At 43.6% G+C, this 19,134-nt stretch overlaps 1 protein-coding gene across 6 annotated transcripts in view; it reads left to right on the top strand.

Moving 5' to 3' along the window:
• Nucleotides 1–19,134, top strand: part of NLGN4X (neuroligin 4 X-linked) — a 296,820-nt gene that overhangs the window by 25,678 nt on the left and 252,008 nt on the right. For all 6 annotated transcript variants that reach the window (XM_013064453.2, XM_004768293.3, XM_045089266.1 and 3 more), the window contains exons 2-3: nt 7,568–7,735; nt 11,574–11,660. The gene's annotated coding sequence lies outside the window, so the exon portion shown is untranslated. The remainder of the gene's footprint in view (nt 1–7,567; nt 7,736–11,573; nt 11,661–19,134) is intronic.

The raw sequence follows: 19,134 nt of genomic DNA, 5'->3' as shown, positions 1-19,134 counted from the left end.
AATCATGCATGGTAAACAGTTGAGTGAGAACGATTTCTCAACGTTTCTAGGGTGGCATAGGCATGTCTTTTGTCTCCCAGTTGGTGTGAATGTCAGATCCTTTTGAAACTTTACCGAACGTTTTATGCATTGAGCAACGAGCGCATGTTGGGATGTTTCTGGTTTCTGTGGGGGAAGGAAGGCACGTCGGCTCCCTCTTGGTGTGTGTGGTCCATTGTGGTCCAGAAATGATGACATTAAGACCATGTGACATCATTACCTTAAGAAGAGTGGCTCAGTGAATGTTTGTGGGGCTGGGAGAACATGGAGATTCCTCATAGGGGATGCTCCTTCAGGGTTGGGTTCATGGGACGTCTTCCAAGGGAAGTTAAGACCTTCCAGTAGAGAGAGGGTTAAAGCAACCTGAGGAAATGGTGGGGAGGAGACAGATTTTGGAGCTTGAAAGTGTGGCATTCAGAGCGGGTGCTGAAAGACTCCTGTGATGTGAATGAGGGACAGAGCCGGCTTCTGGCCTCTTGGTTTAACCTCCATCCTGTGCCCATGTATCCGTGGTTCAGAGTAGATTCCCACCCTTTGAATAATATCGTTGGGAAGATTCTCAGCAAAAGAAGGCACTGAACCCTAAGTCTTACGCTTTTGAAGCCCATCATCTAGGGCAGCGTTTCTCAAACTTGACTATCTGAACCCCCTGCAGGACTTCTGGGCTCCACCCATCAGAATTTCTGAGTTGGCGGATCCAAGATGGCACCTGTGAACTCGCCGCTACTGGTCCAGGAGAGGTCACACTCTGAGAACTGTTGCCTCTGGGTCTTTTCACGTTACATTTCCACAAACGACCTGTTTAACTTGTGACGCTCATGTACTATTTCGGTCCCTCCTACTTGGAAGGTGGCTTTCACACTAACTCTGGGTCTGGTAGTTTGGTTTTGACATGAGTCTTGCGCTTCTGATTTACACATTGTCTTTGTTTTCAGATTCCCGGTCAGTTCTAAGCAGTACCTATTTATTGGGCACCTACCATGTGCTGTGCACTGTGCGGGATGTAAAGATTAATAATAACCTCCATAAAAACTCATTGATATGCTGGATATTATTTATCCCCCCATGCTTCCAAAGGCTCGGCTCATAATTCAAATCACTTGAAGGCAGTCTATTGTTTTCCACTTCAGAGATCCAAGGGCACATTCTGTCTCAAACAAGGTCTTGTAATTCCAGGCTACATGCAGCTACCTTGCCTTCAGAGATAAAGAAACCATGAATAGAGCTTCACTCATTCACTCCCTCATTCATTCCTTGGATAACCATATATGCACACCTTATTTTGAGAAGGTCACCAGACTAGATAATGCAAGGCGCAGAAACACAGATAAGATTCAACCCCCGATCCCGGTGAGATCACCATCGCAGGAGAGAAGACAGAATGATCGATGAAATACTTTTACTCCAAGGCATGTACACCACACAGTCCATAAGGACGATGAAAACACGACCTTGGGAAGATAGTCTTATTTTCCACTAGAGTCGTATTTGGCAGTGGGATCACTTGGGACAATTTGTTATTTGTCTATCACTGCCTAAAACGTTCCTCTGAAACACTGCTTAAAGCTGAAAATACTGATTATCTCATAGTCTTTCTGGAACTCAGGAATTCAAGAGCCACATGGCTTGGTGGTTCTGGTTAGGGGTCTGGCGTGATGCTGCACTCCAGCTGGAGACGGGGGTGGACATTTGAGAAAGGCGGTGGAGAGTCTCTCTTACGTGTCCCTCCTTTAGCAGGAGGCCCTAGTTCTTTGCCACATGAGCCACTCCCTACGGCCAGGAACACCACTTGGGTGTTTGACTTCCTTGAGTTGAGGAGGAGAGAGACAGGCAGAGAGGGAGGGATCCTAAGATGCAAATTGTGGTCTTTTCTGCCTTGAACTGGGAGGTTGGTTCATCTCAAGTTCTGCATGCTGTTGGTCACACCTGGCACCAGTTTGGAAGGGGACAGCTGGAGGGTGTTGGTACATGGAGGCTGGGACCATTGAGGACCACCATGGAAGCCAGTTTGTCAAGGAAACGTTTACAAAGAAGTTCCTCATGATCTGTGTCTCAGAATGGATGGGGTTTTGTGTGAAGAGCAACGGAAGTAGGGAGTCGATCCAGGTGTGCAGCAAGTGTTGAATAAAGGCACGTCTCGAATGAGGACATACATGCATGTGACGTGTGATAATTTACACAGGTACACGGGAATGGGTTGAGTGTCATTTCAAGCTCAGGTAGTTGTGTTGGATGACTAATAAATTGACATCAGGGCATTCTAGATGGTGGAACCCAATGGTAAAGCAAATAGATGTTATTCCGTCGGCTCTGGTGGAGACCTGCTGTTGCTTTTCCTGATGTGAACCATTCACAGGATGTCAGTTTTAAGGCAGATATGATGGAGGTGGTTGGTTGGTAGTGATGGAGATGGAGGTTGAGGCCATGAGGTTAATAGTGTGAATTGAGACCTAGTGGCAGGAGAGGGTGAGGAATTCATGATACTCCCGCAAAGCCCCAGAAGATGGTATTGATGGCTCTGTCTTGCACAGAGGGCCAAACAATGGGGTTGCCAGTGGAGGCTGGTGTTTTATGTCAGGTCATTTTGTTAAGGGAAGAGAGAGGGTTCAGAACTTGGGTGAGGGTTCAGAACATTGGTCAACATTGCCAGATGCTAAAGACATCTGTGAGACTCACAGAGAACAGGTGGTTCTTGGTGGTTTTCAGGTAACTGATGGACTTGAAAAGATGCACTTCTCAGTCCTCCACATTCTGTGGTTTATAGTGTTTCTTTCTGAAACTGGCTTCCCATATTCATTATCAAGACCTTCCCTATCGTTCTCATCTGCCTGTAAACCTGCTTATGTCCTGACATGTCCTACCTTGAGGGAAGGACTTGTCATAACACACATTTCTTTATTTCTTCCTACATCTCTTCTGCTTTCTGATCTGACAGCTCACCTGGGCTCCGCGGCTTGCCACGGGCACCACTACAGGTGCTGACACATTAGCAGAGCCAACGTTCTTCTTGGAGTTCCTCTAACATGTTCATCGTCCCTCCTTTATGGGGGCTTTATCCTTCCTTAAATTCCTGAACGTTCTCCCCTTTGGTTCCCCCCTACTGCCTTTCGATTCCTTTAATGAACTTTTCTGACTCAACTTTTGGGCTGCTCCCCCTGCTTCAGTCCCAGACCACTTCTCCAGCTTCCAGACTGCCCCACGTAGCTCTGCCTCGGCTCGTGATATAACCGTGTCTTCCACCTGGGAGCCCCACGTGGGTCCACTTTCTGCTCTGACTTCTCTCTCAAGCCGCCTCCTGCTCTCACAGTTGCTTCTTTTTGGACAACTTCATCTGTGTGCTCTGCCAAAGCTCAGTTCAGTGTGTCCAGGTTCTGCCCTTTGTCTTTCTTGGCAAGCTTGCTCCGTTTCCTGCATTTTGTTTTCCCAGGGGAGGCATCCTCTGCACTCAGGCCCTCATCCTGTGGTTTGCACCCTCTGTCCAGTCTGCCTGCTGTCAATCAGTTTCCAGGTCTCTCTTTATTGCCCTGACTGTGATACGTCTCTACTGTCCACGGCCATGTTCTCACTTGACTTCTTCTACTTTACTACCATCCTATAGGGTTGTTCACACTCTCCCAGCTATTTCTAAACCTCTCCCTGCTCCACCTTCCTCAACGATAGGTTGCATCAGAGGACTGTCCAGAAACTGTCCCCAAGCACACATGGTCTTCCATCTCCTGAACCAGCCACCCTCAAGTCCGTCCTGACCTCTCCTCCCTGAGTATCTCTGGGATTCACTGAACCTGTTCCTGGTCTTCTCACTCTGCCTCCCACATCGGTTGGGAAAAGCACTCCTCAACTCCTGCGTTCCTCCTTTACTCACACACTCAGTACTTCCTGTCACCAAATGTATGGGGACTCCGCTACCCCCACTGAGCCATTCTTTGTGGCACTTGGAGGTTGTCCTACAATTCAGTTCAATTGGACACTAACTGCAGTCAGTGCATTTGCCACCAGTGAAGGGCTCAGTCCCATAAGACCATCTCAACCGCAGATGTCAACTGCAAACAGTAGGTCCCCAGGTGACTCACAACTTTGCTCTAATCAGCTACAAATCAGAGGTTCCTACAACCCCCCCCCCCTTGGGTTGCATCGTTTGCTAGAACAGCTCACAGAACTCAGGGAAACATCTCCTTGATGTCTTCCAGTTAATCTTATAACAAAGGAAACGATAACTGATACAGATGGAGAGATACATAGGATGAGGTCTGCGAGGGTCTTGCAAGGGAGCTTCTGTCCTCCTGGAGTTGGGGGCGCCACCCTCCCAGGCATGGGTGTGGTCACCAACCCCAGAACCTCCCTGAACTCTGTCCCTTTCATATTTGATGAAGACATCATCAGGTACCCATGACCAATCTTTAACCCGGTCTCCAGCCCCTTCATATTTCCAGAGGTTGGAGCGGGGCTAGAAGTTCCAAACTTCCAACGGTGACATGGTTTTCCTGGTGACCAGCCCCCATTTTGAAGCTATCTGGGAGACCAGCAAGTGTTAGAACAAAAGACACTCCTGTTACCCAGGAAATTCCAAGGGGTTTAGGAGCTCTATATGAGGAACCATGGCCAGAGACCAAGTATTAGCATAAAGATGTTCCTAGTGCTGTTATCACTTAGGGAATCCCGAGGGTTTTAGGAACTCTGGGCCAGGAACCAGAGGCAGGGAGAGAGAACCATACATTTTTTTTCCCCTAGTATTTTACACATATGCGTACCTTCTCCATCACATGAGGCTAAGATTGCCTCGTACTTTCTTTCTTCTCTAACGTTGGCATGGAGACCCTCATCTCCGGTAGAAAGTGCTCATCACTTTCTACCAAAGGGGCCCGGCTGTCTGATTTCCTCGCGATGGGAAGTTCATTTTTTCTCTTGTTTGTTTGTTTTTTTAAAGATTTTGTTTTTATTTGACAGAGACAGCGATAGAGGGAACAGAAGTATGGGGCGTGGGACAGGGAGAAGCAGGCTTCCCACTGAGCAGGGAGCCTGACACGGGGCTTGATCCCTGGACTCTGGGATCATGACCTGAGCTGAAGGCAGACGCCCTTCCGCTCAGGCGCCCCTGAAGTTGGTTTTTTCATGTTCCAGTTTTCTTACCCATAAGGGAGTTATGAAGAGAGTCCCTCCATCTAGAGGTGTTTGCAAGACGAGTAAGTTCATGAAGCATGTAAAATACCTAAAAATAGAGGCGCATCATAAGGCAGGCTTTTTATAGTATTTATCTTTGACCTTCCTTCCTCTTGCTCTGAAATGTTTTACAAGGGATGGCTACATGTGACCCTTAGACTCAACCCCAAATTCTCTTTATTGACCTATTTGACTTTACACAGCGAGTCTGGTGTCCCCGTCCCCAGCTGGACCCCACAGCACTATGGGATTACCACCCTCCTGGTACACCAGTTGTCTTACACTTTTGTGCTCTAACTAAGCATGTACCGACTTAGGGCATTGCCGGTTCCCCTTCTCCTATGTTCTCTCTTCCCACGTAACGTGGGTTACGTGCTCTCCTGTCTCCGTATTTAACCCACTGTTGATGTCCTTCTTGGAGCTCCGTCACCTTGGAAAGCATTTTGTTTTTTGCCCACCTAGGTGTATTTTAATGTTTTCCTGCCTTCCCTTAAACACGTGTGTTGCGGCGAGTTCGGCTCAGAGGAGGCGCCGGTTGGGTGATTGTGAGAGAAGTGAGTAGTTGCCAGACGCTCTGTGGGTTTTCACTGAATGAAGGAGAAAAGCAAAGGTTGCTGTTGAGGAGAAGCGTTAAGAACCCGGCCACCTCCGTTTCTTGAAAAAAGGTCGCCGAGCCAGAGAGAGTATGAGAAGACATCTTTGATCCTTTATTTAATGTAGTTGTAGCGGCAAGTTTGTCTTCCCCCTAAGGGAACATCGCTCTTCCTCAATTATCGAGCTTATAAACGAGCATGATTAACTGAAAATGTGAGGATTAGTCAATATACTTATGTGATTTATTTTTAGAAGGCTTTTATCTTTTTTTTTTTCTGCCAGTATGCATGTTCCTAGACTTTTACAATTTTTCTTCTGTATTTTTTTTTTAAAGACAGCATCAGTGAACGGCTTCCAATTTCCCATTCTAGCCCATGCCTATAGAATTGAGAGTGATAAATTTTAGGGATGCTAAGGATTTTGGAGCTTAATTATTTTATGTCTTACACGAAAGCCATAAATTTGCGGGCTCTGCTGTTTGTGTCTACTCCTTGCTGAACAGATGACTCAAGTATTTTTTAATTTCGTTGTAAAGGTTTGGGTCAAAACTAGCTCATGTGGGGCAAGAAATGAATTCTTTGAGAGTTCATCTGAATTTTGGGTTGATTTGGGAGGAGTAGAATTGTGTAGCACTGTAATTGACAGTATATATTTTAAGTTAACACTTTTTACATTCTGAAGGGAAATTTGTCGCTCTGTTGTTTTTCACTCGGCTTTGATAATGCTAAAAATTAAACAGTTTGAACATTGTATAAAGCTGAAAGCAAATCCAAGGCAGAAACAGATGTTTTATTAAATATGCATCTTTTCAAAAATGGATATAATTTGGAAGATTGTTCTGTTTGAGAGATGGGAGATAAAGTTTGGGTTACATAAATTAGGTTACTTATGTTAATTTGAACATTTATATACACATCTAGAAATATCCAGGATGACCCCCCCGAAACCTAGACATACATTCTCTTCTTATGTCAGCATGCCTTTTCTTTCTTTCCTTTTTTTAATAGCTACCCAAGAAATCCCTCAAAATGAAATTTCCTCTCATCTTTCTTGCAGAAATTCATCAGGTCACTGTAACTCAAAAGAAATTTAAATAAAGAATGAATAACCCTAGGATTTTTTTCTTTTTCTAAAGATACTATTTATTTATTGGACAGACAGCGATCATAAGTAGGCAGAGAGGCAGGCACAGAAGGGGAAGCAGGCTCCCGGCTGAGCAGAGAGCCCGATGTGGGGCTCGATCCCAGGACCTTGAGATCATGACCTGAGCCGAAGGCAGAGACGTTAACCCACTGAGCCACCCAGGCACCCTGATATATGTTTAGGTTTTAAAAAAGAGTTTCTCTTCTCCGGTTTTGTACACGTGTGTGCAAGCCTGGTGCAGCCATTCATAACGGTGCTGCTGAGGCCTAGGGAGTCCCGAGCTGAGTCATGGTGTGGACCTCTTGAGGACCCCATGGGCCCTGATGCAGCTGCCTGCTCATGCTTTCTGTAGGCTCTACTCTGGCCAATAAGGCCCTTCTCACCCCCTCTCTTTAGACACTCTTCTCTGCAGCTCCTAAGACTTTCCTAGGGTGGTCAGCTTCACTTAGTCTGGTACTTTCTATTCCTTTGTCACTGGAGTTCTAGACAATATTTATTACAAGTTACTTAGGTACAAAGGGATACAATTGTATCAGTGCCCTCTTGGAAAGCCCACGCAAGCCCAAGACCTCTTGGAGGCCCACGAATGCCATCTTTTAGGAAGGCATTTATATCTTTCTCTCTTGTATTCTAGGTATCCTCTTGACCTACTACCCAGGGTGAATGGGAATGGCTATGAACGTCTTCACGAAGCTCCGTATCTTCAGTTGTAAAGATGAAAGCTTATGGAGAGGCTTCCTTGAAGCATTGTCTTAGTGTGGAGCTCATCATTCTCCATTCCACGCCTCCTGTTCCTCAAAAGGTCTGTATGCTTTGGTGAAGGTACCATCTACAGGCTAAGATTCTGTTGAAATGAAATGATCATGTTATCGCAACATTTGCTAATATATTAATGAGGTATCATATTGTTAATATATTAGCGACTCATAAATATTGCTTTAATTAGGGCTCAGTCACTAGGCTATGTGACTCTGAATCCTGGGGTTGTAGGTTCAAGTCTTATGTTCAGTGTGGACATGACTAAAAAAACCAAAACAATGAAAAAACCCACAAAACTTTAAAAAAAAATTCTTTTCTATATCAAGGAATAAATATTAAGTACAGAGCAAGTCATTACAAATGTAAGTGCGTGATAGGGTATAGTTTCTGTGTCAAACCTTAGGTTATAAAGTGTAATGTGACTTCCAAAATAATCAGCAATTTGTAGTCATGCTTCTCTGTCTTTTAAGACCTTCGATATAGGTCATGCAGTCCAAATGTAATAGTAAAATCACAAGTATATTTTTTTTCCATAGTCAATTATTGCATCCCCAAAGCATATTTTATTAATACATTTTCCCCAAATATTATAGGTTTTTAAAAATTAGCATATAATGTAGTATTAGCCCCAGGGTACAGGTCTGTGAATCATCAGGCTTACACACTTCACAGCACTCACCATAGCACATACCCTCCCCAGTGTCCATCACCCAGCCACCCCATCTCCCCCTCCCCCCACCAACCCTCCGTTTGTTTTGTGAGATTGAGAGTCTCTTATGGTTTGTCTCCCTCCCTGGTCCCATCTTGTTTCATGTTTCTCTCCCTACCCGCCATTACCCCCTGCCTTGCTTCTCAAATTCTCATATCCAGACAGATCACATGATAGTTCTCTTTCTCTTACTGACTTATTTCGCTTAGCACAATACCCTCTGGTTCCAATCATGTCTTTGCAAATGTCAAAATTTCATTTTGTTTTTGATGGCTGCATAGTATTCCATTGTGTATATATCCCTCATCTTCTTAATCCATTCATCTGTGGGTGGACTTCTAGGTTTTTTCCATAGTTTGGCGATAGTGGACATTGCTGTTGTAAACATTGGGGTGCACATGCCCCTTTGGATCACTACATTTGTATCTTTAGGGTAAATACCCAATAGTCAATTGCTGGGTTGTAGGGTAGCTCTATTTTCAACTTTTTGAGGAAACTCCATGATGTTTTCCAGAGTGTCTGCACCAGCTTGCATTCCTACCAACAATGTAGGAGGGTTCGCCTTTCTCTGCATCCTCACCAACACCAAGAAGTATTTTTACCTTAAAAAAAGTAATATTTTAATCTAGAGAGTTTATTCTTTAACCTTCTTTAACATTCAACACATGACTATATCTTATAATATAGCTTCAAATACACAAAGTAAGGCTCCCCACAACATGTCCCATGGTGAATCATGAAGCCAAAAACAGATGAGAAAAATGGCGTATTTGCATGGGGGCCAGTTGGTGATTTGTATCCTTCCTTGATTTTCAATGGTCAGTCCCAAAGTGGCATAACTTGGATGGATATCCTAATGGGCCCATCTCTGTCTCAGACTCCTCAGTGTTGGGCAATCTCTTACAGAAAAACCAGTCTGGGAGAATGCTACATTGTGAGTTCACACCTAAAGGGTTATCCTTGATGAAGAAACCAAAAATATTTGGAATGTATTTGGCCTTGCACAGCAGGAGACATAATACAATAAGATTGGGGGAGGGTAGGCTCCATTAAGAGAGGTGGGGGAGATGATGGGACGGGGGAAGCAGGACAGGTAGAAGCATTCCTGATGTAGGGTGTACCAGCTTCGAATACCGGTCGGTATTATGGTATACAGATGAACAGAGTTCTTTCCAGAGACTTCCACTCAACTAGATGACCATGGGATAGGACCATTGATTTTGTTCTATCAGATTTTAGTAATATCAGATTTTAAAATAAAACACAAGTCGATATGATGAATCATTCCGTCCTCTTGCGTACCTTAAAAACAAACAAAATAAGGCAAGAAACCAACAAAAACTCAACCTCAAGATAATAATTAAGGACCATTTGTCTCGTCCCCATCACAAGAAAGAAAAAAATTCGGCCAGTCAGACATAATTCATACTAATGTTTCTAGAACTTGCCTCAACCGCATATATAGTTAACTTTCTAGTTGTGTATTTAAGACTTGTTTATGGGTGAGAGCCAAGAGAGGACCTGTGATCGTAGTGAAATAGAAATAGGGCCAGTTTTCAAGTTGTAGTATTAATGGTACAGTGTGGGGATAGCTGGTGTTCAGTGAGCGTCTACTGCCTACATGACTCATGCATCTCATTGCTGTGGATATCCAATAGCCCATTTTGCTGGTGAAAAGCATTTCAGCTATAGATTCCCACAGTGTGGTGGTGGTGGGGGGAAGCTGAGGATGTGAAACAGAAAAGATGTTCATTGTCCCACCTGAGCCTGGGTAGCAGGCTACCTCATTGGAGTCCAGCCCTCCGTTTGCGGCTCTGTGCTCTTGGGCTCATTGCCTAATATCCTTCTGGTTCCCCCTTTTCAGCTCATGGTGATAATACTCTTCCCTACCTTCTATGCTTCTTGAGAAGATGATGTGTGAAATGTTGACCCAGTATGTACATGTTAGCTATGATCGTTCTTTTAGTGATGAGGCAGCTCGATTGGGTTAAGTGTGTGGTGGTCATGGACGTACAGGGAGACTCAGCTCTGCCTCCCTCCGCCACAAAGCCTATGAGCCACGTGACTTAGCATGTGAACACTGGTTTTCCAACTATAAAATAGGTGTTCTGATAGCCACCCAGCACGGCTATAGAAGGGTCAGGGATGGTGAATGCCATTGTGATTGTCGTGATGTACGAATTCGTTTTCAAAAATATATTTAATCAACACTGTTCCTGAAACACCTAGTAATAAGTAATTGTGCTAGTTGATACAAGTAATCAAAGCATCCTTAAAAGCATCCTAATTGCCTTCCGACAATTTAATAATGTGCTAGCTCGTTAGCTTTGAAACCCAAAGACCTCATCTACTTGGTCCTAAGACTCCTCAAGCATTGAGGTAGCGTGAGGAGTGCATTAAATGAGGTAGTCTCTCTTTCCGCTCCCTCTCCTTCCTAGCACTCTGAAATGGTGTCCGTGGCAAGCTGGTATTCTGTCAAATAGCTCACAAGGACCCACTTGCCTTGTTGTGACCGTCAGTTGTGAGTAGAAGGGGCAGCGTTGCGTGAGACGCTTCTAGACAGAAGATGTCATGTTGAGATGACAAGAAGAATGCTTGACAATCCTGGGAAGATTACTGCTGCAGTGAATGCGAGTTTTCTCACAGTGCAGCCAGGAAAGAGCCCAGTGTTACGTCTTCCCGTCCTGACCCATTGCCTGTAGGGGAAAGCACGATGTCTGCAGACTCAGGCTTTGTTCTTCCAACTAAACGATTTCTAGAACACGAATGGGCTCTCTTGGCCAACTGCGTTTTGCAAGGATTTAAAACTCATAAATAAGCTAGATCGCACGTAGACATGCGCTAAATTGATTGTCATCATCAAGAAACATGGAACAGAGCCGGAATGAATGCAGACGAGACTGGAATTCTTAATCTGTCTCCATTGATTCTAAAAATCATCATGCCTCGTGATGACCAGCATGGCGGGTCGTGGCTTCTACAGTTAGCCACACCTGTGCAGGTGTCCTGTCAGGAGAACCCAGTTAAGAATCCCTTTCTGCCATTATCAGCTGGTTCCTATAACAACCCGTAAGAAAGGTCATGTGAGCAATAGAACATTGGCTTTGAAGCGGGCTCACCAATCTCTTTTATTGAGTGCACCAACGTCTCTTTGTCATTTTTATCTTAATAGGAACGGATGTGTTGAGATGGAAAAGATGGCAACTATATGTCCATGGAGGCATTTTTAAAGGCATCTTCTCAGAAGGACAATGTAATGGTGAGTATCAAAAGTGATCGTTGACTTCTGCCTACTTACGTTATTGAGGCATTTGTAGCCTGGCAATGCTTTCTGACTGCTTTTGTAGTAAAAATAGTTTTCTTTCTCACAATCTGTTGGAAATGAACCAAAGTGCAAAGCGGTGATTTGAAGCTCGTTTGGAGTGCTTTAATGGCATGCATTGGAAATTGAGGATTTTGTAATAATTGCTTCTTCCTCCAAATAGCTACAAGGCTGACTATATCTTATTAATTAGGTATATGCAAATGAGAGGCTCAGCTTTCTGGTCACCTGTATAAACCGTTCCAAAATTGACTCTCAAGCCCATGGGACACTGAACACCCACTCTCTTCTAGAGAGAGCATCCCAAGCTATGAGGGCAGGTGAATGATGGTGGCCCCTTGAGAATGGGATCCAAAATATCAAAGGTGTGGTTCTAATGCACGCCAAGGACCCACTGAGACCATGGGATCTTTGCCTCTCTCTGGAGAACAGGAATAGAGCAGATCCCAAGGAAGAGAACATGGGTAGAATATTTCTATGATCTCTGGTTCTGAGCACTTGTTCATGGAATCAGTGCACACTTTGAAATCTGAACCTGTCCCTTCCCATGCTTAGATAGGAGAAAGGATGTGTTTTAATATGTTTCAGGTGAATGGTTATGTCTTTTCATGGCTCAGCTGTCAATTCAAGCCCTGCTGAGAAAGTATTTATGATTATATCATTCATATATCCACTATATACCATTTTTCTCATCCATCTGTGGACCAAGCTTCCAAACATTTTCCACCATTGAGACCACAATTGGCTTTCATCTTCCTTAGACGTGACCACGAAATTTCATATCTTTCCTATGTCGGTAACAAACTTCCGTAGGATTTCTGAATTCTATAAGATTGTCAAGGTCATGGTTTTTATATGAAATCCTTGTTTCCAAGAAACTGGATCTGCAAACTCCGCCCTCACTTCCTGCCATAAAAAAAGTGCTAGTTATTTTTTTTTCAAAGATTATTTTTAATTAACAAAGACTCACGCTGTCCCCCTTTTGTTATCAACATGCAGATTTGGAAGATGATTATAGATGGGAAGTTGATTTCTATTTTGAGCTTGTGTAGGTTATTTTACCAAAGACATTCAACATACAGAGACATTTCTCATCAGCACATACACCTAAATCATCATTAACAGTACATTATGTAAATTCCTTTGTCTTATGAATTGTGTAGCTTTCTAAAAAAAAAAAAAAAAAAGTCCTTTTTTTTTTTTTTTTTAATTTCTCCCTGCCTGTTTTTATTTCCATTTTTCAGTCTGGAGGAGTATTGCTATCTCCGGGGGGCATGAAGTCTTAGAATGCTTTGTCTTCCTTCTCACACTGTCCAGTGTTGGAATGGCAGCCCCATGCAGCTTGGTCATAATCGTTCTGGTAGCCGCTGTGCTAGGAGCACTCTGCTTAATACAATCAGGCTGTCTCGCTTCCAAGGAGAAGCCGTGGTAATAGGTCTGGCATCGCGCTCCGAGCTGTGGACCGGTCACAGCTCATAATGTGACAGCTCCCGTAATGAAACCCGGAGGGAACATTATATAAATTGCGCCATCGGGAGAGCAGAATGAGGACTTCTGTATCTTGAAAGGCCTTTTGGGTTTTGGCTATGGTCACTTGGGCTCAATTTGCATTTGAAAGCACCATGCATTATGGACCTGTGTGTGTGTGTGTGTGTGTGTGCGCGTGCGCGCGTGTGCAAGAGGTTGTCTAAGTGCCCATCTGAATCAGGGTATGCTCGGTGGTTCTTACACTTGGGGATGACCTTGATGAGGACTGATTCCAAATTGAAGCCTGTCTGAATTAGGGTGTCCTTGGCGCTCACCCTTGATGAGAGGTCATCCCCAGCTAAAACTTCCTGTGTTATATCCTGACGAGGGCGTGGCTAGATGCAAAGCTTATGACGGAGTTTTCCTGCTTGGGCATTCCCAACATGTGTCCGTGAGAAGTGAGAGCTCCGTGGGTCTTCGTTTGCAGTCACTGTCATTTACAAGGGGGCTGGCAGGTGCATGGGGCAATGGTGCTGTGATCTAGGTCTGCTGCTAAGTAGCTCTTTTCTTGATGACCAGGCTGCTGAGAAATGTAGAGAACAGAGAGACGGGCATCCATTGCCCTTTCACTGGGGGGCATCTGTGATTATAAATGATACCAATGAGCTTCCTAGGAAAAACATTCAGGAAACCTCTCTGAGACTTGAAAATTTCAACGTATGCCCCTTGAATCATGTTTTCTATGTTGCCTGATCATTGTCTGCTTTGGTAACGTCTGTGAAAGGAAGCTCTTTGCAGTGGATTTTCATACGTTTCTGGGATGGCTTTCGAAATTCCTCGGTTTTATTCCCAAGATGGCTTATTAGTTCCATTCAAAACCGTTGATCAAGAGAAATTCCTTCCATCCTGTCCTGGAGTCCTAATTTTCATTCTTAAGTGAAGAGATGCAGAGAGATGCCTGGGTAGCTCAGTGGGTTAAGCGCCTGCCTTCGGCTCAGGTCACGATCCTGGGGTCCTGGGATCGAGCCCCTCATTGGGCTCCTTGCTCAGTGGGGAGCCTGCTTCCCCCTCTGCTGCTCCCCCTGCTTGTGCTCTCTCTCTGGCAAATAAATAAAAATCTTAAAAAAAAATAGAGATGCAGAGATGAACCATGAATAGGGATTTCAGGATTCTATGGAACTGAATTTATGAGTGCATCACAGGTCCTGATGATGAGGACTTAGCGTAGGGGCTAAGAATAAATTGGAATGTTCAGATAGTTTGTTTATACTCTACTTCTGAGCTCATTATGCCAGTAGATCTGCTATTAAACGTTTTGTGATTCAGAGGGACACAGAGGAGTTCTGTCAATCCATTTGGTAAAGGGACTGGCATATAGACTTAAATATAATGATGTAAAACTTACACAAATATAATATATGCAATGTGATTATAGGCCTATGGCATAAAAATATGTGATCTGTAAAATATAATATCTAATACTGAAGATCAATATAAATACTTTGATTTTCCTTGATCCTTTTCCTTTCAACGATTTTCTAAAGCCATAATGTTTCCTTTGCACCCACACAGTACTTGTTGCTTTTCTCCCTAATTTAATGCTGCTTTTCTGCCGAAATATATATTTCAGAGTAGAATAAAGGGGCAATTGTATCTATTTATGTAGATTCTTTTACATTATTTATGAGTTATTTATGCCCAATTTGGTTCTTCTCTGGAGGACATCAATAAACTCAACTTTTGAGTAAATGACCTTGAAACATATGCAGGCACAAGGTGAGTCAGCCATAACTGTGGGCAAGTGACCTGTTTCTATAAATTTCTATTGGAACCCAGTCCACACTGTGGCATTTATTTATTTATTGTCTGTGGCTCTTATACACCTGATGGGCCAAAATCAAATGACTGTCCCAGAGCACAGGGCCTGGAAAGCCAAACATATTTCTTCTTTGACTGTATACCATGAGTTTTCCCATCCATACTTGAGGACATGGCTTGATTCTTTGGAGGGCGGCAGGGCCATTCATGAAGAACATCGTGGATTCACAAATCAGTCATGAATATTAATATAAAATAAATTATGCATGCATACATAATACACACATGTACACATACACACGTGTATGATACATGTGTGCACAGATGATATGCGTATTATACATGTACATGCATATACATAAGATACGTGTGCATACGTGTCTTCACATGGAGAACATATTGGATTCACAAATCAGTCATGAATATTAATATAAGTCATACATGCATCTATGACACATACATGTACACACATGCACATAACACATACATGTGCACAAATGATACACGGATTATGTATGTACACACATAGATAAGGTATGTACATGCATGTTTTCACATGGAGAACATCTTGCATTCACCAGTCATGAACATTAACATAACATAAATTATGCATGCACACATAACACACTCACACATACATGTGCATATGATACATGTGCACACATGATGCATGTACTAGACATGCGTGCACATATACATAAGCTACATGTGTGTGCATATGTGTTTTCACGTTAGGAATTCCATTAATGCCTCCTCTACAGTCTTTTAGACATAGAGCTGGTGTTTTTTACCTGTAACATGGTACTCATGCATGAGTGGGGTCTGGGAACACTCGGGAATGTCACCTGTGACGTCTCCATGCACCAAGGAGAGATTTGACGACCATCCATACAGCATGTATGGTGCCGCAGACATACACCTGTTACCATGCCTCCTCTTCAACTCTTGTAGCAATAATTCTGACGGCTGAGTCTGTTAGGACTCAGGCTCCCTTTAAAGACTGGAGTGGCCATGCCCCCGTCCACTTGTTTTGTCATCTAGAAGAAAGAGCACTTGATTCAGTGCATGCAATTATCGTCACTTCATTCTGCTTCACTAAACTTTTGAGCAAAGGGCATTGGGTAAAGTTAAAGCCAAGGAGTTCATTGATTCCATTTTTGGTGTGTTTGAGAATTTGAGAGCAAGAAAATTCTGACTCAGCATGCTTCCTTGAAGTGGGTAATTAATATCCATAGGGAATGGGGCTGTTTTGTTTTTCTCTGGCAGGTTGTTGGATGTCCTACTTGGCATGCTGTGGTAGTAAATATTAACAAACTACATTTCACTTGTAGATGATTGAGGATCTTTCGCTTAAGCATGTTCCTTTACATGCCCTACTTCTTTCCCTTTTTATAGCGACTGCCGAAACAGGGGTGTCTGTGGAATCCCTCAAGACGAATTTATTTAACCATGACGTGGGACAATGGAGAAAGGCAACTTTTAGGACTTGAGTGGGGCAGAATGTAACTGAACCCATGCAAGCATGGTTAATACAATGGACAGCAGCCCTGTCCCTTATCCCTTTACAAGAACCTTCACATAGTCCTTTATATGCAGTTGGCAGTGGACGTAGAAAACTTTCCCCGGACCAAGCACAATGCATGGTGCATAGGAGATTCTCAGGAAGGCCTAGGGCAATGCAGATCAGCACTCTCAAATGCGTAGTTTTGAAGTGGGGTGAGGCCCAGTCCTGGCTAAGTAGACCACGTAGGTAAGGAACTGGGCTACCTCTTACCTCCAACTGTCCGTTCAGCTGAGAAGGGGAGAGAATGAGCCTGCAGGAAGCCAATGTTATCCGACTCTGGGAAGGTATCCTTCTGTGCCTAAAGCTTCCCTGCACAGTGGTCCAGAGCTGACCAGCCTCTGAGAGGATGCAACTTTTTTCTATTACACAGAAAATTCTTCTGCATGTCTTTCTTAATGTGATGATATCATTGCAGAACATATGTTTTAGTAAGGGGGATTCTGACCACCCATTAGGATGTCTGTGCTTGGGAGGGTATCCCACACCATAATGCTGGTCTCTGACAGCAGCTGGGTGTCCTACAGTTCTACCTGGAGACAGGGTCGGATCCCGCAGGGTAAGGGCTCAGTCCTGCAAGACTGCCCACCTTACACGTCACATGCCAATGGCAAGTTCACACTGTTACTTGTGCTTCTGACCCACAAGCTGTATAGATCAGAGGTTCCAACGATGCTCTCCTTGGGTTCTATTAATCTGTGAAAGCAGTTGATTCTCAGAACTCAAAAAGAAACATGTTATTCTCTCCATTATAGGTTTATTATTAAGGGCTACAACTCAGGAGTAACCCAGTAACATATGGACAAAGGGTCTGGCATGCTCATAGTTTCTCCGGGTCTTCCTCTCTCCCCAAGCTCTCCCCATCTTCACCAACCTGTAAGCTCTCTGAAACCCATTCTTTTGGGTGTTTATGGAGGCTTCCTCATTACACAGACATGATTGATTAAATCATTGGGGCTGGTGACCGATCCAAGCTTCAGCTCTTCTCCCCTCTCTGGGGTTCGAGGTAGGTAGGTCAGAGCCAGGACAGAAAGTTCCACTTCTAATCAATCACACAGGTGTCTCTGCTAGCTACCAGCTTCCCTTCCTAGATACTTGCTCAAAATTGCCTCAGAACATAACCAAAACACCTTCATTGCTGTCAACACTTAGTAAATTCCCAGGGTTTTAGGAGCTCTATGCTAAGAAAGACGATCAAATAAATTTTTCTTACTATAAATCCCAGTATCACACTCAGGAAGCCAGGCATTTTATTTTTATCCACAGATGAATGAGTATTATTTTCTTCCTTGAATTTTGCAAACCTGGAATAAGAAGAAAATAAATATGGTGTCTTAGGCCATTTGTCTATAGGTAACAGGCACTTGGAGGCAAAGCAGTGGTTCCTCCCTCCCCCAATTCTTGTTCTAGTCTCATACATATGCACAGAAGAATATAAATTATTTAGCATTGACTTATCTGTAATTAAGTCTTCTAAATGGACTAGTATTTTAGCCGCTATATTTTCTTCTCAATTACTTAGAAAATTCAAGCCTTCCTTGGGGAACGCTTGGTTTTTCACTTGCGCTTTTAATGGTAATTGATTGGCTTGTTCAAATGATGCTGTTCTGGGAAGAAGGTTAACAAAATCTGGCGAGGTGACAAGGCAAGGGCGTCAGGTGAATGACGAGTATTCTGAGTCCAAGATAGGTGACCTCATGAATTTCTTACCTTTCCAGAGTGACCGATTCAGGAGGGAGGTGAAGTTTACCATGGGACAGGGGCTGGCCACAGAGTCATCGTTTCAGAGTAGGTGTTCCTTTGGTCTGTCACTGGTAGGATTTACACGCCTTTTATAATCATGACTTCATTAGAAATCTCCACTAATTTAATATCTCAAGCGGTCTTCTGTTGAGTGTGGAACCCAACCTGGGGCTCAGTCTCATAACCTTGAGATCCTGACCTGAACTGAGACCAAGGGTCAGACGCACCATGGGCAGCAGCACCCAGGCACCATTAATTTAATTGTTTTGATAAGATATCATAAGTTGCATAAGTTAAATATTTAAAAATATTTAAACCCAATACTTGCTCAAAAGTTAATGAATGAGGGTAACTACAGCTGACCGTGCATGACTGTCCTTTATCATTTTATGTTTGGAAACATCAAATTATCATGCCAACGTGTCCTGATACTGGCCACCAACATTGAAAACGCATCCCCATTTCTGTGGTGTTGTCTTAGAACCAGTCTTGGAAATGATGTGACATCAACCATCACTTACATTTTTTAAAAGGAACAAAATATTATTGAGTTGGGATTCCAATATAGCTGACCAGAATAAGAGTGGATTTAAGGAGGAAGTCCGTTTAAGGCAATTTCATCCAACATGTGTGGTGGTGTTTGAAGGCGTTCTCAACAGGGCTGCCATCTTGTTTTTGTGATTCTCAAAATCCTTGGTTTGATTTTTTTTTTAAGATTTTATTTATTTATTTGACAGAGAGAGATCACAAGTAGGCAGAGAGGCAGGCAGAGAGAGATGGGGGGAAGCAGGCTCTCCGCTGAGCAGAGAGCCCGATGCGGGA

The sequence above is a fragment of the Mustela putorius genome, unplaced genomic scaffold (genome assembly GCF_011764305.1).
Source record: "Mustela putorius furo isolate JIRA1106 unplaced genomic scaffold, ASM1176430v1.1 tig00003836_pilon_pilon_pilon, whole genome shotgun sequence".
In the NCBI taxonomy this organism is placed as follows: Eukaryota; Metazoa; Chordata; class Mammalia; order Carnivora; family Mustelidae; genus Mustela; species Mustela putorius.
The sequence above is the reverse complement of the archived record's forward strand: the minus strand, read 5'-3'. Positions and strand labels throughout refer to the sequence as shown.